Source organism: Dipodomys spectabilis, unplaced genomic scaffold, assembly GCF_019054845.1.
Source record: "Dipodomys spectabilis isolate Male_0828 unplaced genomic scaffold, ASM1905484v1 ptg000017l, whole genome shotgun sequence".
In the NCBI taxonomy this organism is placed as follows: Eukaryota; Metazoa; Chordata; class Mammalia; order Rodentia; family Heteromyidae; genus Dipodomys; species Dipodomys spectabilis.
Genome location: NW_024870694.1, coordinates 4,271,260 through 4,291,443, shown reverse-complemented (window position 1 = coordinate 4,291,443; position 20,184 = coordinate 4,271,260). Strand labels below are relative to the sequence as shown.

The window sequence follows — 20,184 nt, the reverse complement described above, 5'->3', positions numbered from 1 at the left end:
CTTACATACATCTCAGTGGTTTTCAATCAGAAGGACGAAATCCCTTACCATTCCATCATTTTTTTTTTGCCCCACAGATGACTTGGGCTGTCCACAGCCTTCCATTTTGGAGCCAAACCAGTATAATCTGTAATCTGAATCAGGCATCTTGCTTGCGGTCTTGTTTTTCCCATGTAGAGTTGTTCCATAATCATTGTAACTTAAGTCCCTGTGCAAAAGAAAACCTACCACACAGTGGGAGGGCAGGTGGCTTTTTTGTATTTTTTTTTATCTTATCTGGGCGTTACCTCCAAAGCGCAGCCCTAAACACTAGTGAAAATGGTTGTGTGTCCTACCTTTTCTCTTTCATAAATATTATGTACTGTTTGTAAGTCCATAAAATTCAGCACAAGTTAAATTTCTGTCAAGAGAAGTGGGAGAGTTAGCATGTGGCATTGATGGATTGAGATGATGCCTGACATTAATGTAGAGAATCACACTTGCTGCTTTTGTGTTCTCCACAATGCTTAACCCAATGCCTGGGACAGACTTTGTCACTAATAAATAACTGTCCTCTGGTCATCAGTCCTTGTGCTTCATTTTATTATAATCTTGGTGCTTTTGGTAATAATGAAATGTTGGGGAGCATCGATTAGAAGATAACCCTCTTAATATTTCACATCACAGACTGAGCTGGTCAATCAGCTTTCTACTCACTGCAATTAAATCTAATATTCTTTATTTCTGAATTCATTCCAGTTGCAGAGGTTTCACAACTCAAATGTTTATCCTTCTTGAAGTGAGCTATAGGGGATGTGTACTCACGCCTTTGAGATAGTTTCTATGTCTTGTGGCTCATATCCTCTCATCCTAGAGAGAAAGTTGGAGACTAATGAAATGTGCGACTACAGGATTCCTGTCTGTAGTCCTCATGTAAGTCATCCTTGAGTGCCATGTGAGAATGTAAGAAAATGGAAAAATTAAACCACCAAATTTAGTTACGATGTATGCGTAAGTCCTCTTCTTCCCTCTTCCCTCTTGAGCAAGCATAGTGGTCTCAGTGATGGTGATTGTGATGGATTCTGTTCTTCACCATATCTGACCTTTAACCTCCCCCTTTGTTGAGATTTGCCCTTTTCTTACCTCCTAAGAAATGCTATAGAGACGTTTGGGGTGTCAGCTAGCCATGATTCCAAGAAACACCAGAAAAGAAATGATTTGCAAGTGATTTCAGAATAAGCAGTGTTAACTTTAGGATTTCCTTTTCCTCTGAACTTCCACTTTTGTATTTTAGCACTTTTGATTTTAGAAGGAAGGTTTTTCAGTCACTGTAAACCAAACTTACTTTGCTAGTACTTCCTAATGAACTTGCTTCCTAATGAACTTGCTTCCTAATGAACTGTGCCAGGCTGAGCAGCTAAGATTAAGAAGGGGAAAAAGGGGCTGGGAAGGTGGCTCAGTGATAGAGCGCTTACCTTGCATGCATGAGGCCTTGGGTTGGGGTTGGTTCCTCAGCACCACATAAGCAAAAAGAAAAAAGCCAGAAGTGGTGCTGTGGCTCAAGTGGTAGAGCATTAGCCTTGAGCTGAAGAGCTGAGGGACAGCGCCCAGGCCCAGAGTTCAGGTCCCATGACCGGAACCCCCCTCCAAAAAAAAAAAAAAAAAAGAAGGGGAAAGAGTAATGTCCATAAAGAGAGGAATGCTGGTTACTTTACTCTGCTCAAGCTGGTAATAAAATGTTGTAAGCAATTCTTTAATTTAGTCTATAGACAGGGCACCTGCCACCAAAGCCACTGGTGGAAGGTTGCTGCTGTATAAAGTAGAAATGACTTTCCCTATTCAAAAGCAGGCAAACTAATGGCAAATAACTTTAGCAAAAGAGTGTGTTTAAAATACATTTTGTCATGCTGGGCGCCAGTGGCTTATACCTGTAATCCTAGCTACTCAACAGGCTGAGATTTGAGGATCATGGTTCAAAGCCAGCCTGGGCAGGAAACTCTGTGAGACTTTTATCTCCAATAAGCCATCAGAAAAACCAGAAGTGGTGCTGTGGCTCAATTGGTAGAGCACTCACCTTGAGCTGAAGAGCTGAGGGACAGCACCGAGACCCAGAGTTCAAGCCCCACACCCAACAACAACCCATTTTTTGTGTGTGTGTTGGTCATGAGACCTGAACTCTGGGCTTGGGTACTGTCCCTCAGCTCTTCAGCTCAAGGCTAGCGCTCTACCACTTGAGCCAAAGCACACTTCTGGCTTTTTCTTATGTGGTTCTGTGAATTGAACCCAGGGCCTCATGCATGCAAGGCAAGCACTCTGCCACTGAGCCACCTTCCCAGCCCCAACAACAAACCATATGCCAGCTGTATGTTAAACAATAGCTTAAAATCAGGAATATACAGAGAGCTAAACCCTCAGAGAATCAACCAATTAATAAATGGGCAAACAGGCTAAATAGAGACTTCTTAGAAGAAGTGAAAATGGCTATCAGACACATGAAGAAATAGTCAACATCTCTGGCCATGAAGGAAATGCAAATCAAAACAATACAGATTCTACCTCACTCCAGTTAGAGTTGCCATTATCAAAAATACAAACTATAATAGATGCTGGCTCAGATTAGGTGAAAAGGAACTCGAGTACACAGTTGGTAGGAATGTGAACATGTTCAACCACTCTGGAAAGCAATATGGATGTTCCTCACAAAACTAAACATAGAGTTACTCTGTGCTCCAATTCTATTCTTGGCATTTAAAAGATTACAAACTCAGTGAGGCCACCTGTACAACTAAGTTTGTTGCAGCACTATTCACCACAGCCAAGTGATGGAATCAGCCCAGATGCCCCTCAACAGATGAAGGGATCAAGAAAATGTGGTACACATACACAGTGGATTTTTATTGATCCATTAGAAAGAATGATATTGCATCATTTGCGAAAAATGAAAGGACCTGGGTAAAATCATGTTAAATGAAGTAAGGCAGGCCTGGAACGACAAAGATTGTATGTTCTCATGTGTGGAAGCTAGAAGTAATTTCTAAATATATGTAAAAATTTCAGGTGGTATGTAAGTATCCACAAATTAACTGACATATGGTAGATAGAGGGGAGAACGCAAAACAATGTGAGTTCCTTGGAACGAATAACTCACAGTTCAACAAAATAAACACCAGGAATTGGGTACTTGGGGTCAAGGGGAGAGAGATGGTAGATGAATGAAGAGAGGAGGGGGTGGGTGGGAGAATGCAGTAATAAAATTCGATGCACAATTTAAAAAATGTGGGGGATGGATGAGAATTTTGAAAAGGGTGTCATGTATTCATAAACTGCTTTGTTGAATGGCAACTTCTTTGTACAGATACTTATAATAGAAGTATGTTAAAAAAGAAATTTGGCCATAAGCATTAAAAGACTTAGAACTAAAACTAAAATACCATACATTTCATATGAAGTAAGTGATTATTCAGGAAATAATGTAGTCTGAGATGAGAAGGAACATTGTTATTACAGGTACGTATATGTGTGCATGTGGGTGTGCATGCCTGTGTGTGTGTGTGTGTGTGTGTGTAACTAGGGGGGACTCATGGACTTGTGCTTGCTAGGCAAGCATAATACAAAGCACAATAACCACTTGAGCTGTGCCCCATTTCTTTTGCCTTTAGTTTATTTGGTACTGACTTGCACCAGCTGACTTCAAATTGCCACTTCCCAAGTATCATAGGTTTGGATCCCCATACCTGGCTTGGAGATAGGATCTGACTAACTTGTTCAGATTGGCTGGCTATGAACTGTAATCTTTCTGTCTCTGCCTGCTGATTAGCAGGATTACAAGTGTGAATCACCATGCTGCCCTTTTGGATAAGACTTGTTATATTTAAATTTTATCTCTGATAAGGATTACTATGAACAACTCTGTGCCCACAAATTTAATAACCTAATTGAAGTGGACCAATTCCTTGAAAGACACAATCTTCCAAACCCATTTAAGAAGAAATAGATAATGTTTTATTGAATAATAGTCACCAGTGATGACTATTATTGTTAACTTTCTGCATAAATTAGAGTGAGCTATAGGTACTTAAACATTTTTTCCCTTGATTATGTCTATGAGGATTTTTCTAGATGAGTGTTTGCATCAGAATCAGTGGATTCTTCCCTGATCCATCTTCTGTTCTATTTAGGCCCCTAATTCATTGGATGATGTCCATGCCTCTTAGCGGTGGACTTGCTTTACTGAATCCATGATTCCTTCAGCAGGTGGATGGATAAATAAATTGATGCACTATCTCAGCTGAGGTAGCGATCTAGCAAACTATGAAAAAATACAGAGGAAATTTAAAGGCATACCACTAAATGAAGGAAGTTAATCAGAAAAAGTTGCATTCTGCTTGACTCCTAGGCATTCTAGAAAAGATGGAACTACAAGAACAGCCTGTGGACGTAGTTCAGTGGTGAAACAGTTGGTTTGCATGTGTGGAAGCATGGGTGTGATCTCTACTATGAAATGGTTTGAATATAGCTAGAAACTAGAGGAAAGGGACCAGGCAGAGCACAGGGGAGTTTTAGGGGAATGGAAAGACTCTTTGAATGTGTCCAAACAATTTCATGTTAAAATCTAATCCTGTTGTGACAGAATTAAGAGGAGGGCCTTTTGGAATCAGTTGGGACATGAGGGCTCTCATGAGTGGATTAGTGTTCATTAAAGGGCTGGAGAGACCCAGCTTTGGCTCCTTTCTCCCTTTCTATGTGTTCTGCCATGTGAGGAGTCAGTGTTCAAGAAATGGTGTTGGAAGTAGAGTCTTGTGCCTTCACCAAACATTGACTTGATCTTGGACTTCCGAGTGCCCAGAGCTATAAAGCAATAAATTTCTGTTCTTTATCATGCACACACAATTTTGGATACTTTTTTATAGTCATATAAATGAACTGAAATAGATAGGGACATATATCATTATAAGTTTGTGCAAGCCCACATTGTGTCTAGCAGTAAGTGTGAGTCCTAATGTAAGCTGTAGATTTTGGTGATAGTGATTTGTCAGTGTAGGTGCTTCATGAAACATATGTTCTACTGGAGGAGAGGTGTTGGTAGTGGCGAGTGTGGGCAGTGTCTGGGAAATTTCCGCACTATCTTCTCAGTTTTACCGGTAACCTAAAACTGCTCAAGAAAATAAGGTTAAAAATGGGTTCTGTCACTTATTGGCAGTAAGCTGGCTAATTGCTTACTACTTTCCTTTTCTTTCTTTCTTTTTTTGTTGATCATGGGACTTGAACTCTGGGCTTGGGCGCTGCCCTTGCACTCTTCAGCTCAGTGGGTGGGGGAGGGGCTCTCCAGCTTGAGCCACAGTGCCACTTCCGGATTTCTAGTGATTTATTGGAGATAAGAGTCTCATGGACTTTCCTGCCCAGGCTGGCTTTGAACTGTGATCCTCAGATCTCAGCCTCTTGAGTTGCTAGGATTACAGGCGTGAGCCACCAGCACCCTGCCTTTCCTTTTTTTTTGTAAACTAGATATAATTATTTATCTTTAAACTGTAAGGTAACTCCTATACTTTTGCATAAGGGTTGCAATGACTGAATGAAACCATACAAAGAACTTGGTTTAGGAGTGCTCAATAAAGGGATAGATATTACTGAGACTTGTGAACCTTTTGAAGAAGTATTACTTTAACTTTACTTGATATTTTGTGAAAAGGAATCTGACAAGTAGTCTTATCACATTTTGTAGGAGTAGAAAACTTACGAATAGAATGGGGAATCACAAAATGTTGGATGTAGTGGCTAATTAAGGATGACTACCCTCTCTACAAATACTTAATTAAGATTACATGTGAAAATACTACCATCTCAATACCATACTTATTTGATTATAGTTTGGCCCATAGATCATCAGTTGCAACCTGTGATTTGGGTGTACACATGTGATAGTTTAGTTATGTAAAGTGACTGAATGTCTAAAGCAGTGTTTTCAGTATGCTAGCCATGTGTTTCGTGTGACATTTAAATTTAAAATTAAGATTAAAATTCAACAGTATTTTCACAATAAAAAAAAAAGAAAAAAAATTAAGATTAGAATTCAATTCCTCAGCCATACCTAACTACAATTCAGGTGCTGAACATGGCTGGTAGCTACCGTATTTGGCAGTGTGGATATTAGAACAGAAAAAGAAAATTTAATTGATTAGAGCTAATCTAATGGCTTATGAAACTATTCATTATTACTATCAATCAACCAACCAATCTATGTATGTATGTATGTATGTATGTATCTGTCTATCTATCTATCTATCTGTCTATCTATCTATCTATCTATCCTTCTATCCTTTTACCCTTCTAACTATCTTGGTGAGAAATAAGCCAGAGCCAGTAGATCTTTATTACATAGCAGTTTGGGGTTTGGATTTATGTATTCTCTAGTGACAGTTTATACTTTTTTTTAAAGCCCTTATTTAGTGGCTGTAGGCCTCTGGTATTAGATGACTCTAGGTTGAGGAGAAATTTCCATAAGGGAACAAAAAGGATGGTTTTGCTCAAGAACCGCAATCAATATTTCTCCATTAGTGCCTTTCCAGTCATAAAGGGGAAAACTGAGTTTGATATCTACATGTATACTATTTTTATCCACTAGGAAAATATATCTATGATGATCCTAAAAACTTCAGTATTTTCTATACAATGTATGAGTGCATGTGTGTGCCTTAGGAAGCTTGTATTAGGTCATAATAACGTATCATGGGGGCAGTGTATCTGCTCTTATAGAATAGTGCATAATACTTGGAAATAATCTGCTTTTAATGATTTGAAGAAGTTCATTATGTTCAGATGGCATGAGGTAAGCTGGAGATAGGGTGATCTGGTGGAGAGTCCACTGAGGGATTTTCAGGTTAGTGTACACATAAGGCTAACTCCCTCTTTTCTTTCATGACAGGGACACATATGAGTCTTTAATTAGGCAGCACAGAGTGCAGAGGGTGTGTGTGTATGTGTGTGTGTGTTTGTGTGTGTGTGCAGAGATAGCCTGATTCCTACCAAAATTATTTCATGAGGTTTCTCAGGAAATATTTGTTTTCTTTATCAAATTTGCAATGCTTTTAAATATAACCCATATTGGTTAGGTTCTTCTTGCTTCCTTTTGAAGAACTAGGGATGAGATGACTTTCCTGAGTTCAAGCTGAAGCTCAGGACCACTGACTCACACCCAGTATGGTTCTTCCTCATTGGCCACCAGCTCTTGCCTTAGGTTTCTGGTCATCCCTGACTTTGCCTGAAGATGTTACAAGTGCTTTACAACTTTGGCTGGTAGGGGATGAGGGTAGGGGTGGGAAGGGCTGGTAGGAGGAAAAACAGAGGAGGAGGTAACAATGCTCCATAGGAAATGTACTCATTACCTTACTCATGTAACTGTAACCCCTCTGCACAGTATTTTTACAATGAAAAACATATTTTAAAGAAGTACTCTCAGCTCCCATTTGTAACCTTATTTCTGGTGTTTCAGGGCTCAGAGTGCTGCTTTCACATCCTTCTCTCAGGGGTCTTAAGATCTCAGACAGCTCAGAAGACCTATCTTGACCCGGCAGAAAGCTCACAGACAAGCTCTCCTCTGCCTTTTCTTCTCATGATCCTGAGGTCTTTACACGTTTAAACTGACACATAATGTTTACCTGTGATTTTTCAAAGTATGTGCGCACACATGATGGAATGATTAAATCTAGTTAAGTTACACATATGTTACAGACTTTTCATTTTTGTAGTGGAGCACTTAATATGCCGTCTCTGTATTCCATCACTTCAGAAGAGCCAATCTCTGTACACCATCATTATACAATATTCCATCTCTGTACACTATCACTATAGAATATCCTTGTTTTTTTCTTTCTATATCTTAGAGGTCATTTCAGGTAGCATCATCTTACATGGTCATATGTACAAAGCTGTTGAACTCTGTACACCATTACTATAGTCACTTTGCTCTATAGCAGATTTCTTTATTCCCCCTCAGTGTCCTTGGGATGACACTTCCCCAACCCCCTTCTTTACCCCACCACAGTCTCTGGTAACCATGATTCTGTTTTCTCTATTAGATAAGCTTTCATAGATAATACGGCATTTATCCTTCTGTGTATGTGTGCTTCATTAAACATAAATCCTTGAATTCTTTTGTTGTAGTTTTAAAAAATTGTACAGATGGGTTACAGTTATATAAGTCAATTAATGAGTATATTTCTTTTTGAACAGTGTTACCCCCTCCCTCATTTTCTCCCAGCCTTTCCCCTCCCAAGCCCCCTAATCCTTGGATTCTCCATAGTAACTTCTAAGTGCAAAGATGAATATATCTTATTTCAGTACAATTTTTTTCCAAGACCTTGTGTTGTAAGAAAGAGATTAGTTCATTTAGTTCTTTGATAATATCCCTTACATTTCCCACTTTCCAGTGAAAAAGCATTTACCACAGTGTGTTTCTGTACACATACTACATGCCATACACTAAGGGAGTATGTGTTTGTTGGCTCATAGGATTTAGATGTATTTACAAATCTGTTTAACACCTATTGTCTATCTAGAATCTATTTTTTTTAGAAAAAAATTTATACCCTTTCTCAGAGTTTCCAAGAAAATTAAAAGCCCAGTAGGCAGGCACTGGGGTAATTCATATCACTGAAAACAAATCCAACTTAGGGCATACACAGATAGAAAATGTTCACACCATTTTTAAATTTTTTGTTATTGTAAAGGTGATATTCAGAAGGATTACAGTTATGTAAATCAGGTAACGAATGCATTTCTTTTTGGACAATGTCACACCGTCCCTTACTTTCCCAGTTTTCCCTCCTATCCCCACCTACAAGTTGTATAGTTCATTTTCAACATAGAGGCTAGTGAGTATCACTGTTGCATTTGTTCATTCTTTGTTCCACCATTTCTGTGCCCCCTTTGCCCTCTCAAAGAGCAAACAAGACAAAATAAAAAGAAAACAAAAACAGCAATGAAAACAATCCTCTTGTTCCCTGTCTTGGACACATCTTTTGAAATAGTTGTTATGAGGATGTTCTTGTGCTTATAATCCAAATGGCCTGTTAAATAAGATGGCTGAATATGTTGTGATACAATATTCTAGAACATAGCAATAGGAATAAGTGAATTTTAGCTGTGTGCAGTAATCTTAACAGCAACTTTAGCAGAAACAGCCAACTACACTCAGAAAATACCATTTGATTCTATGTATTTCAAGTTCAAAACTTAAGTATGGGGTTAGAAATCAGGATAGCAGTTCTTTCAGAGGGGCCTCCGGAGGGTGTGTAGGATTGCAGAAATGTTCTTTTTCTGGTTTTATGCTGTGTGCTCATTACTCAGGCGGACCCTTTTTGGAAAACCATTGAGACATATACTTGAGGTATGTTTTCACTTATGTCTGTTAAACCTAACAGGTTTTACATTAAAATATAAAGTTATAACTACTCTTATATGTAACATATTAGACTTACTTACTTTTAGTAAATAAATATCTAAAAGGATATTTATGAATATAAAGTCATGAATTTAATGCATTTTTGTTTTGCTTCCATATTATAGTGAATTAATTTTTTTTCTGTAGTGGAGTTTGAACTCCGGTCCTTGAGCTTGTTTGGTTGGAGTTTTTACTGTTGAGCCATACTACCACCCCTATTTCCTCCTGGCTGTTTTGGAAATAAAACCTTGTTTCGTGGCTAGATGTGTGCCTGGGTGCAATTAACCCACGTTAGGCTTCCTAGTGGCTTGAATAACAGGCACATGCCACAGCCTCATTTTCTGCTTGGGCTCACCTTGAATTGTGATTCCTGGTATCATCCCTAGTAGTGAGGATTGTGGGCATGAGCCACCAGTGCTTGGTTTGTTTTATTTGCTTTATTATGTAACTTTCTGATAGAAACATTTAAGAGCTGTCACTTTAAGAAGCACTAAGCTACATCCTAAATGTTTCAGGGTTATAGGGAAAACACACATGGAACGTGATACCAGAGTGAAGAGGCCAATGCAGAGCTGACCTAAGAAAACTTTACTATAGGTAAATCTCCTGATGATTTGATTTGAGACCTTTTGGATGAGAAAAAAAATTGTAACTGTAAGAGGATCATCCTGAAGTATACGTAGTAATCACTAAACCAAACAAAATAAAACAAAAGCTAAAATCAACAAAACAAACACTTGAATCACGAAAAGAGAAAAAGATAATTGAAGTGTAAGTCCACAATTTGGTCTGATTAGAAATTTTAAAATTACTTTAGAAAGTTACATAAGTTAAAAAAAGGTTAACTTTTATATTTCTGAAGCATAGGTTTTTACCTTGGTAGAAGTTGACCACCTTTAAAATATCCCCTTACGGTAGTAAGTTCCATATCCTACTCAATTTTAAAAAATTGTATTAAATTCCGTATCCTACTCAGTTAAAAAAGGTAACTATACCCAGAAGTTCTGTGGAATTTTAATAAAATATTTAGGGAAATATCAAGTATTAACTACTGAACACATAAAATATGCCTCATTCAAACTATTCAAACTACTACTTTGCTTATGTCCTTCATGGTCAGAATATTCATTGCCTTAAGAAACACCACAGTCAGCAAGGGTACCCTGACCCAATGAGTAATAAATTAAAGTTAAATTACATCTTTGACATTTACAATTGACCTGACAAACTGAGAGTACCTTGACCTATTTCCCATTTCTGATTAAACAAGTTAATATTGTTCAGTGTGAAACAGTCTTTAAAAATTGGAAACCCTTATATAAGCCTATTTAGAGAAACAGTGTTGATTTGCCTATTCTCAAAGTTGGAAAGAACGGATAAGTTTTTATACTACAGGGAAAAGATTTGAAGATAAAGGCATAGGCATGAACTTTCTGAATACGATTGCAATTTCCTAGGAAATATAAAGCAAGAATTGACAGATGGGACTTACATTAAATTAAAAAGCTTCTGGAATGGAGAAAAAAAATCTGTTCATCAGATAAAGGATTAACATCCAGAATATACAAGTATCTCAAATAACCCAATTAACAAATGGGCAAATGGATTGAACAGATAGTTTTCAAAAGTAATAGTATACATGCTCAATAAATACATGAAGAAAGCCACCTGCACGATCCTGTTTACTGCAAGGTATGGAACCAGCCCAGATGCTCCTTCCTCATGGGTGAATGGATCAGGAAAATGTGGTATATATACACATGGAATTTTACTCATCTATTAAAAAGAATGATATGGTACTATTTTTTTTATTGTTTACTTCATATAAAAACTTTATTACATGCTGTGATGCCAATATCCTTAGCAGAAAACCATGTATTTGTCTGAGTTATAATACAAACATTTTAACAAAATTAAATTAGAGAAAAATCTTTTTTTTTTATTGTGAAAATACTGTACAGAGGGGTTACAATTACATGGGCAAGATAATGAGTACATTTCTTTTTTTATTTTTTATTGTGAAAATACTGTACAGAGGGGTTACAATTACATGGCCAAGGTAGTGAATACATTTCTTATCAAGCATTGTAGCCTCCTCCTTTGTTTCCCCTTCCCATCCCTTCCCATTCTCCTCCCGCCCCCCCATCCTCTCCCCCCCACCCCCCCACCCCCGCACGAAAGTTGTAAAGTTCATTTTTGACATAATGACTTGTACATCTCATTGTTGCAATGGGTCCACCTGAATCCCTATTTAAACGATTTGTTTTTCCCCTTCCCCTCCACAAATTATACTGACATCAAATACAGTGAAAGCAGGGGTTATACTGTGGAGGAGATATGGTACTATTTGTAAAGAAATGGAAAGACCTGGAAAAAAATACATTAAATAAGTCAGGCCCAGAGAGACAAAGTTTTCTCTTACATGTGAAGCTACATTTAGCTTATAAACATATAAGCAAATACGTTGGATGAGAAGCAAGTGTAGTCAAATGTATTAACTGAAATAGGGCAGATTGAAGGGAGATCTCAAATAGCATATAACTCCTTTGAAAGGCAAAATCAAAGTTCAGCAAAAATAAAACACCCAAAGTGGGTACTTGAAAGGGTGGGGGAAGGATTAAAGGGGTAGGAGTAGACAAATGAAGAGAAGAGAGGGGAAATGCAAAGAATCCAGTGTATATCCTACAGGATTAAAGAGCAAGGAACGGAGTGGGTAGGGAAAGGATGGGTGGTGAGCATGTTGAAAGGGGTGACACTGATCAAGATGTATTGTATTCATAAACTGCTTTGTTAAATGGCAGCTGCTTTGTACAACTACTTAAAGATAATAATAAAAAGGAGAAAAAAAAGAAACTGTCAACAAATTTAGCCATAAAGGAAATGCAAATCAAAATGATTCTGTATCATCTCAGTCAAGTTGGCTATCATAAAGAAAACAACAGCCAAACATTGGTGGCTCATGCCTGTGATCCAACTAGCTGTTAAGAGGTTGAGACCTGGAGGATCACGATTTCAGACCAGTCTGTGCAGAGTGCATCTCTAATTAGCTACAAAAATGCTGAATTAGAGATACTTGTGTGGGAATCCTCATTCTAACCCCATTGTCTAAATACAACAAAAGCAACACTAGTCTTTTCCCTAATGTCTCAAGTCAGTTTTGGATCTGTTTTACCTTGAAGTCTTCATTAGGTGCATAACAATTTGGTTTACCTTCCTGGTTCATGTGTGGTGCCCTCACAAAGGCCTGGCTGGAGGGTTTTTGCATTATCTGGCTAGAAATCACAGAACTGGTGATTATGATCCTTAGTGTTGATGGCCCTGAGGTCCAGGGACTCCATGCTGGGCTTCTAAATCCAGTCTTTATTCTCCTTAGCTTTCAAAGCTGGAGGCTTATTAATCTAGGTGCTCAAAGCAGAGGTTCAGTGTTCTGTGCTTCTAAGCTCTAGTGCCAACCAGAGTAGCTGGAGTTACAGTTCTGGGCTCGGATGGCAGGATCCTCAGCTCCTGAATCCTCAGTGGCTCTCGAACTTGTCCAGTGGCCAACGCCACCATTCTTCTACCTTGTTCCCTTGGTTCCCACCTTTGGCTCTTCATTGTTTCTTCTCTCCTCTCCTCTCCTCTCCTCTCCTCTCCTCTCCTCTCCTCTCCTCTCCTCTCCTCTCCTCTCCTCTCCTCTCCTCTCCTCTCCTCTCCTCTCCTCTCCTCTCCTCTCCTCTCCTCTCCTCTCCTCTCCTCTCCTCTCCTCTCCTCTCCTCTCCCCTCCCCTCCCCTCCCCTCCCCTCCCCTCCCCTCTCCTTCTTCCCTTCCCTCCCCTCCCCTTCCCTTCCCTTCCCTTCCCTCCCCTCCCTTCCCCTTCCCTCCCCTCCCCTCCCCTTCCCTCCCCTCCCCTCCCCTCCCTTTCTCTTTCTTTTCCCTTCCCTTCTCTTTCTTTTCTCTTCTCTTCTTTTCTTTTTGTTGTTGGTTGTGGGGCCTGAACTTTAGGCCTGGCCTCTGTCCTTGCACTCTTCAGCTCAAAGCGAACTCTCTATCACTAGAGCCACAGCGCCACTTCTGGTTTTCTAGTGGTTTATTGGAGAAAGAGTCTCACGGACTTTCCTGCCTGGGCTGGCTTTGAACCTCGATCCTCAGATCTCAGCCTCCTGAGTAGCTAGGATTATAGGCGTGAGCCACCGGTATCCGGCCTCTTCATTGTTTCTTGTCATAATCTTAGCTTCTTGAGTTTTGCCCTTGTTCCTTTCTAGAACCCTTCAGCTGCCTCTGAGCTTTGGCTATCAAGAACTATGAGCTGCTGCCCCTCTCTGCACGGCCACTGCTGGTACAATAGTAGTCCTGAAGTCTTGTCTGTTCACCATGCCACCAGCCCTGTATTGCCTGTAATAAAGACCACAAAACTGCTACTGGGCCTAATGTTACGATACTGGGGAGAGTAAAGGGAAACATAGAAAAGTGGCATCCAGGATGAACCCCAAGTCCCATCAGTCACAAACCTCACATAGGCACAATGTGCTTCGTGTCAGTCACAAGCTCTTTGCTGAGGCACCAGGGGACACTCTTTTCCTCTCAGACCTTGTTGAGGTCCACAGTGGAAGAGGGGAACAGGACATCAGATTGGTCCTTTGGAACAATTGCAAGAACGTTACCTGGAGGTCATGGAGGTACTGGTTGGTAGATGCTGAAGTTCTGACTGGAACACTGCAGGTTGACTGTAGTGTTTCTTGCAGCTGGAGCTTGACTTTCTCAAGGCATCTGTGAAGTGGTCAACGGAACTTCGAAAGCAATGATGTCAGTCCAACTGGTGGCTTACGCTAAGTTAACAGCCCCTCCCTGAAGATAGCATGGCAGAAGGGAAGGGTGAAAGTAGCTGGACTCTTAACAAGTTAGTTTATTTGAATAAAAAGTAAACATGAAAGGATTGTTAGAATAAACATTAATTCACATTAACATATCTATCGTATGTATGTATGTATCCATGTATCTGTCATCTATCTATCTATCTATCTATCTATCTATCTATCTATCTATCTATCTATCTATCTATCCATCTATCTATCTATCTATCTATCTATCTTTGTGCCAGTCCTTTGGCTTGAACTCAGGGCCTGAGCTGTTTTTGCTTAAGGCTTGCACTCTTACCACTTAAGCCACAGCTTCACTTCCAGTTGTTGTTGTTGTTTTCCAATTCATTGGTGATAAGAGTCAGATGGACTTTCCTGCCCAGGCTGGCTTCGAACTGCAATCCTCAGACCTCAGTTTCCTGATTATCTAGGATTACAGATGTGAGGTAGTGGCACCTGGCTAAGTTTTTTTATTTTTATTTTTAATCTTCAAATCGTTACTTCAAAGGAGTTAGTTTACTGGGCCCATTTATGTACCCAGTGCTTCTTGCTCAATGTCACCCCTTCTATTTATTTATTTATTTTTGTCAGTCATGGGGCCTGAACTCTGGGCCTGGGCTCTGTCCCTCAGCTCTTCAGCTCAAGGCGAGCACTCTGCTACTTGATCCACAGAGCCACTTCGGGTTTCCTGGTGGTTAATTGGAAATTATAATCTCATGGACTTTGCTGCCCAGGCTGGCTTTGAACTGTGACCCTCAGATCTCAGCATCCTGAGTAGCTAGGATTACAGGCGTGAGCCACTGGTGCCCTGCTACCCCTTCCATTATTGTACCCTCACATTGACTTTCTTAATACCATTTTAGCCATGCTTACGCCACGTCTAGGCAAAAACTCTTAGAGTTGAGACCCTCTGATCAATCTTTTTTTCCTGTAGTAGTTTCAAGTCTTTTTTATTTTTTGGTTGGTCATAGGACTTGAACTCACAGCCTGGATGCTGTTCCTGACCTTTGTTCTCAAGGCTAGCACTCTGTCACTTTGAGTCAGAGCTCCACTTCAGGTTTTCTGGTCTTAAGGATTTTTTTCCTGCCCCAGCTGGCTTTGAACAATGATCTTGGCCTTCCTGAGTAGCTAGAATTATAGATGTGAGCCACCTGAGTCTACCTTTAGGTCTTTTAATAAATCTTTAATCCATTTAGAGTTGATTTCAGTTTCTTGCATATAGATAGTTTTCCCAGCAGCATTTGTTGAAAATTATATTTTTTTCCAGTAGATATTTTTAGCCTCTTTGTCAAAAATTAGATAGCGGTAGCTGTGTGGTTTTATTTCTTGGTCTTCTATTCCATTGATCTTTGGGTCTTTTTTTGTAGTAGTATCATGCTATTTTTGTAACTATAGTTCTATAGGATAATTTGAAGTCCAATAATGTGATTGCTCCTTTTTTCTCAGGATTGCTTTTGCCAGTCAGTTTCTTTTATGCTTCCATATTAATTCTAAGATTAATTTACTATTTCTGCCAAGAATGACATTGATAATTTGATGAGGATGGCATTGAATCTGTTGCTTTTAGTACCATGGCCATTTCCATAATAATAATTCTCTTAACCCATGGATTGTATTTTCTAGTGGTATCCTTCAGTTTCTTTCTGTATGGAGTTATATAACTCTAGAGCTCTTATTCCTTTTTGGTTAGGATTTTACTTAGGTGTTTTATTGTTTTTGAAGCCATTGTGAATGGGATTCTTTCCTGATTTCTCCTGCAGCTTGTTCACTGTGCTCTATAGAGGAAATACTGACTTTGATATGTTGATCTTATTTATTACTATATTGCTGAATAATTGATCAGATCCAGGAGTTTCTTGATGAAATTTTTAATGTAAATTTTGTCTAATACATTGGAAAGTGAAGAGACAAGAAACAGATAACTGAACTTTGTAAAATCTCTCATCATGATTTCTTCTTTATACTTTCAATGTTAAAATAATTATTTTTTCTAGAAAGTGTTAGAATGGATTGATTTCAGTTATTTTCTTTACCTTCATTATCTGCCATTTGGTAAATAGCCAAATGGGTAGTGCAATAAATAATAATGGAACAGACATAAAGAAACAAAGATTGCATGCTTTCTGTTCATAAAGACTTGAGTTTTGTTTCTGAGTATTTGATGTATGAGCCATTGGCACCTTGCCCAAGCTTTTTTATTTATGAAGTTAAAAAAAATGTCAATAGGGCTGGGAAGGTGACTCAGCGGTAGAGTGCTTGCCTTGCATGCATGATGTCCTGGGTTCGATTCCTCAGCACCACATAAGCAGAAAAAGCCAGAAGTGGCGTTATAGCTCAAGTGGTAGAGCGCTAGCCTTGAGATGAAGAGCTGAGGGACAGCACCCAGGCCCAGAGTTCAGGCCCCATGACAAAAAATAAATGGCAATAGATGATACATTTAAGGTTAGTTTTCAGATTTCAGACATTCAAAAAGGAAGTATGTTTTTTAAGATGATATACTGCAATTGATGTTGCCTTAAATCCTTATTTTTACATGAAAATGGAAAGACTAATCAGCTCTATAAGAAATCTTTTTTGTTGTTGTTGTTGTTGGTTGTGGGGCTTGAACTCTGGGCCTGGGCACTGTCCCTGTGCTCTTCAGCTCAAGACAAGCACTCTACCGCTTGAGCCACAGTGCCACTTCCAGTTTTCTAGTGGCTTATTGGAGATAAGAGTCTCACAGACTTTCTTGCCTGAGCTGGCTTTGAACTGTGATCATCAGATCTCAGCCTCCTGAGTAGCTAGGATTACAGGCGTGAGCCACCGGCGCCGTGCCCTATAAGAAATCTTACGCATAGTGTATAAAGCCACCCCAAATAAATACTTTAAAAGGGACTTTGAAGATTTTAAAGTTAGTTAAAGTAGGCCAGGAGAGCCCCAACATCAAATGCCACCTGGTTTGGTTTCTAAACAGAGTTTTTGGGTAAATGATACTCTTATGAATAGAAAACTCTCTGGAAGTAGAAACACTAATCCCAAGATATTCTAAACTGATTATAAGTTGGAAATGAAAACTAGTCCATAGTATAAGATTGATGTCATCTGTAAAATTTGAATGCTGTTTTTAAACATTCCAATTCATAACATTGAGAAACTGAGCAGTGTTAAGATGCATACTTTTTTTTTTTTCCCCTGAAACTACTCACTGCAAGAAACACCTCATTGGGAGAAGATCATTTCCTGTCAAACTCATGGACATTGCTTTTTTCTCCCTGGATTTTGTTTTTCAAGCATATTCCCATCTCAATTATAGATCCAGCACAAATACACAGTTAAATGGCACTTCAGTGGATGTTGATGTGTGAGCATCTAGAGAAGGCTATTTTTATCAGTGCCTAATTAAACATTTGGAAATGATTGTTTTAATCTGAACTGCTTATCTGACTCAGCTCACAGTTTGCAGGCATTTCCATTGTTAGTAATCGATAGGTGGATATATAATCAATATTAAAGTATACATATGGGACACCATCTGTACCCTATAAGTATTGCATATGTGTGCAAGCTATACACACAAACACACACACACTACACACGCCACACACACACACACACACACACACACACACACACACACACACACACACACACACACACACACACACACAAGAAGCATACACCCCAAGGTACAGAATGGTTATAAGTACTAATTCTAGGAGGTACCTCATGAGTAAGATATGGACTGCTCAGTTTGTGGATTTAGATGCTTTCATTTTCCTGTTCATTTTTGGTGTCTTCCACAGACAAGGTGGTGGTCCTCAATAGAATCTGGCTTCAAGGATGGAGATGTTACTTTGAGGAAATTCTGATCAGGGAATTGTGCTGAGAAGGAAAATTCTGTGGAAAATAATGATATTGTTTGGTCAGCTATGTTTATCATAATTTTCACATAAATAGCAACTCTTGTTTTAAAATGTTTATTTTTTATTATCTCTGAGTAGTTGTACAAAGGCATTGACATTTAACAAAGCAGTTTATGAATATAATATATCTTGATCAATGTCACCCCTTCCTTCCTTGTCCACGTTCTTTATGGAACTTTATAACTACCATTGTTTGATTAGTTTCTACTCTGGGCAATGGTTTCATCTTTAAATCTTAAGACAATTTTGTTTTATTTTTAATAAGTTTTTAAGATATGTATTCAAATGTTTTTTTTCTTTCATGCGATTGTTTCTAACACATTTATAAGATTATTTCTTTGTTGCTTTGTATGTCCCTCCCCCACAGTATAACCCCTGCTTTCACTGTATTTGATGTCGGTATAATTTGTGGAGGGGAAGGGGAAAAACAAATCGTTTAACTAGGGATACAGGTGGACCCATTGCAACAATGAGATGTACAAGTCGTTATGTTGAAAACGAAATTTACAACTTTGGTGTGGGGTGGGGAGGGGTGGGTGGGAGGGTAGGATTGGGTAGGGGGGGCGGGAGGGGGGATGGGAAGGGGAAACAAAGGAGGAGGCTACAATGCTTGATAAGAAATGTACTCATTATCTTGTCCATGTAATTGTAACTCCTCTGTACAGTATTTTCACAATAAAAAAATTCAGACACACACACACACACACAAAATAAATAAACAAGTTTTTTTTTTATTGTGAAAGTACCATACATGAGCAAGGTAATGAGTACATTTCTTATCAAGCATTGTTGCCTCCTCCTTTGTTTTTCCCCTACCCTCCCTGCCCTCCCATCTCCACAATGACTCCCCCTCAACCACCCACCCACCTGCAGCCAAAGTTGTAAAGTTTGTTTTGCAACATAGCATTTTGTACATCTCATTGTTGCAATGGGTCCACCTGTATCCCTAGTTAAACAATTTTTTCCCTTACCCTCCTCAAATTATACCAACATCAAATAAAGTGAAAACAGGGTTATACTGTGGGGGAGGGACATACAAAGAAACAAAACAGTCACTTTATAATATATTAGAAACAATTGCATGAAAGAAAAAACATTTGAATACTTATTTTGGGGGTCATTTCGCCTAATATCAACTTATCTGAACTTTTCTGCTTGTCTCAGACATATACTAGTTATTGTAAATAACTAGTATATGGGCCTGGCTTACTTCACATAATATAATTTTTTCCAAGTCTTTCCATTTCCTAACAAATGAGGCAATGTCATTCTTTCTGATGCAGGCATAGAATTCCATTGTGTATAGATACCTTATTTTCTTGATCCATTCATCTAGTGAGGGGCATCTGGGTTGGTTCCATATCTTAGCTATGGTAAATAATGCTGCAGTAAACATAGTTGTGTTGGTAGCTTTAGTATGGTCTTGTTTGTGATCATTTGGGTAAATGCCCAAAAGTGGGATTGCTGGGTCATAGGGTAGCTCTGTATGTGGAGTCTTGAGGAACTTCCATACTGCTTTCCAAAGTGGTTGAACAAGTTTACACTCCCACCAACAATGCAGTAAGGTTCCCTTCTGTCCACATCCCCTCCAGCATCTGTTGTTATTAGAGCTCTTGATTATAACCATTCTAACTGGGGTGAGGTGGAAGCTTAATGTTGTTTTGATTTGCATTTCTTTTATGGCTAGAGAGGTTGAGCATTTCTTCATGTGTCTATTGGCCATCCTTCTTTCCTCTTTAGAGAAGTTTCTCTTTAAGTCTTTAGCCCACTTATTTATTGGGCAGTTGTTTCTTTGAAGATTTGTTGTTGGGGGATTTAATTTTTTTGAGTTCCAGGTATATTTTAGATATGAGACCGTTGTCCATTGTATGGCTAGTGAAGATCTTCTCCCAATCTGGGGCTTTCTATTGATCTTGCTAGCTATGTCTGTTGCCATGCAGAAGCTCTGCAATTTCATGCAATCCCATTTGTCCAACCTTTCTTTGATTTGTTGTGTTTCTGGGTCTCTATTAAGAAAATTTCGGTCTGT

At 39.0% G+C, this 20,184-nt stretch overlaps 1 protein-coding gene across 3 annotated transcripts in view; it reads left to right on the top strand.

Moving 5' to 3' along the window:
* Igsf11 (immunoglobulin superfamily member 11) overlaps positions 1 to 20,184 on the top strand; it is a 118,579-nt gene that overhangs the window by 64,253 nt on the left and 34,142 nt on the right. The window contains exon 1 of one of the 3 annotated variants that reach the window (XM_042669449.1): positions 13,709 to 13,723. The exons of the other annotated variants lie outside the window; for them this stretch is intronic. The gene's annotated coding sequence lies outside the window, so the exon portion shown is untranslated. Of the gene's footprint in view, positions 1 to 13,708; positions 13,724 to 20,184 lie in introns of those variants that run through there. 3 annotated transcript variants of the gene reach the window in all.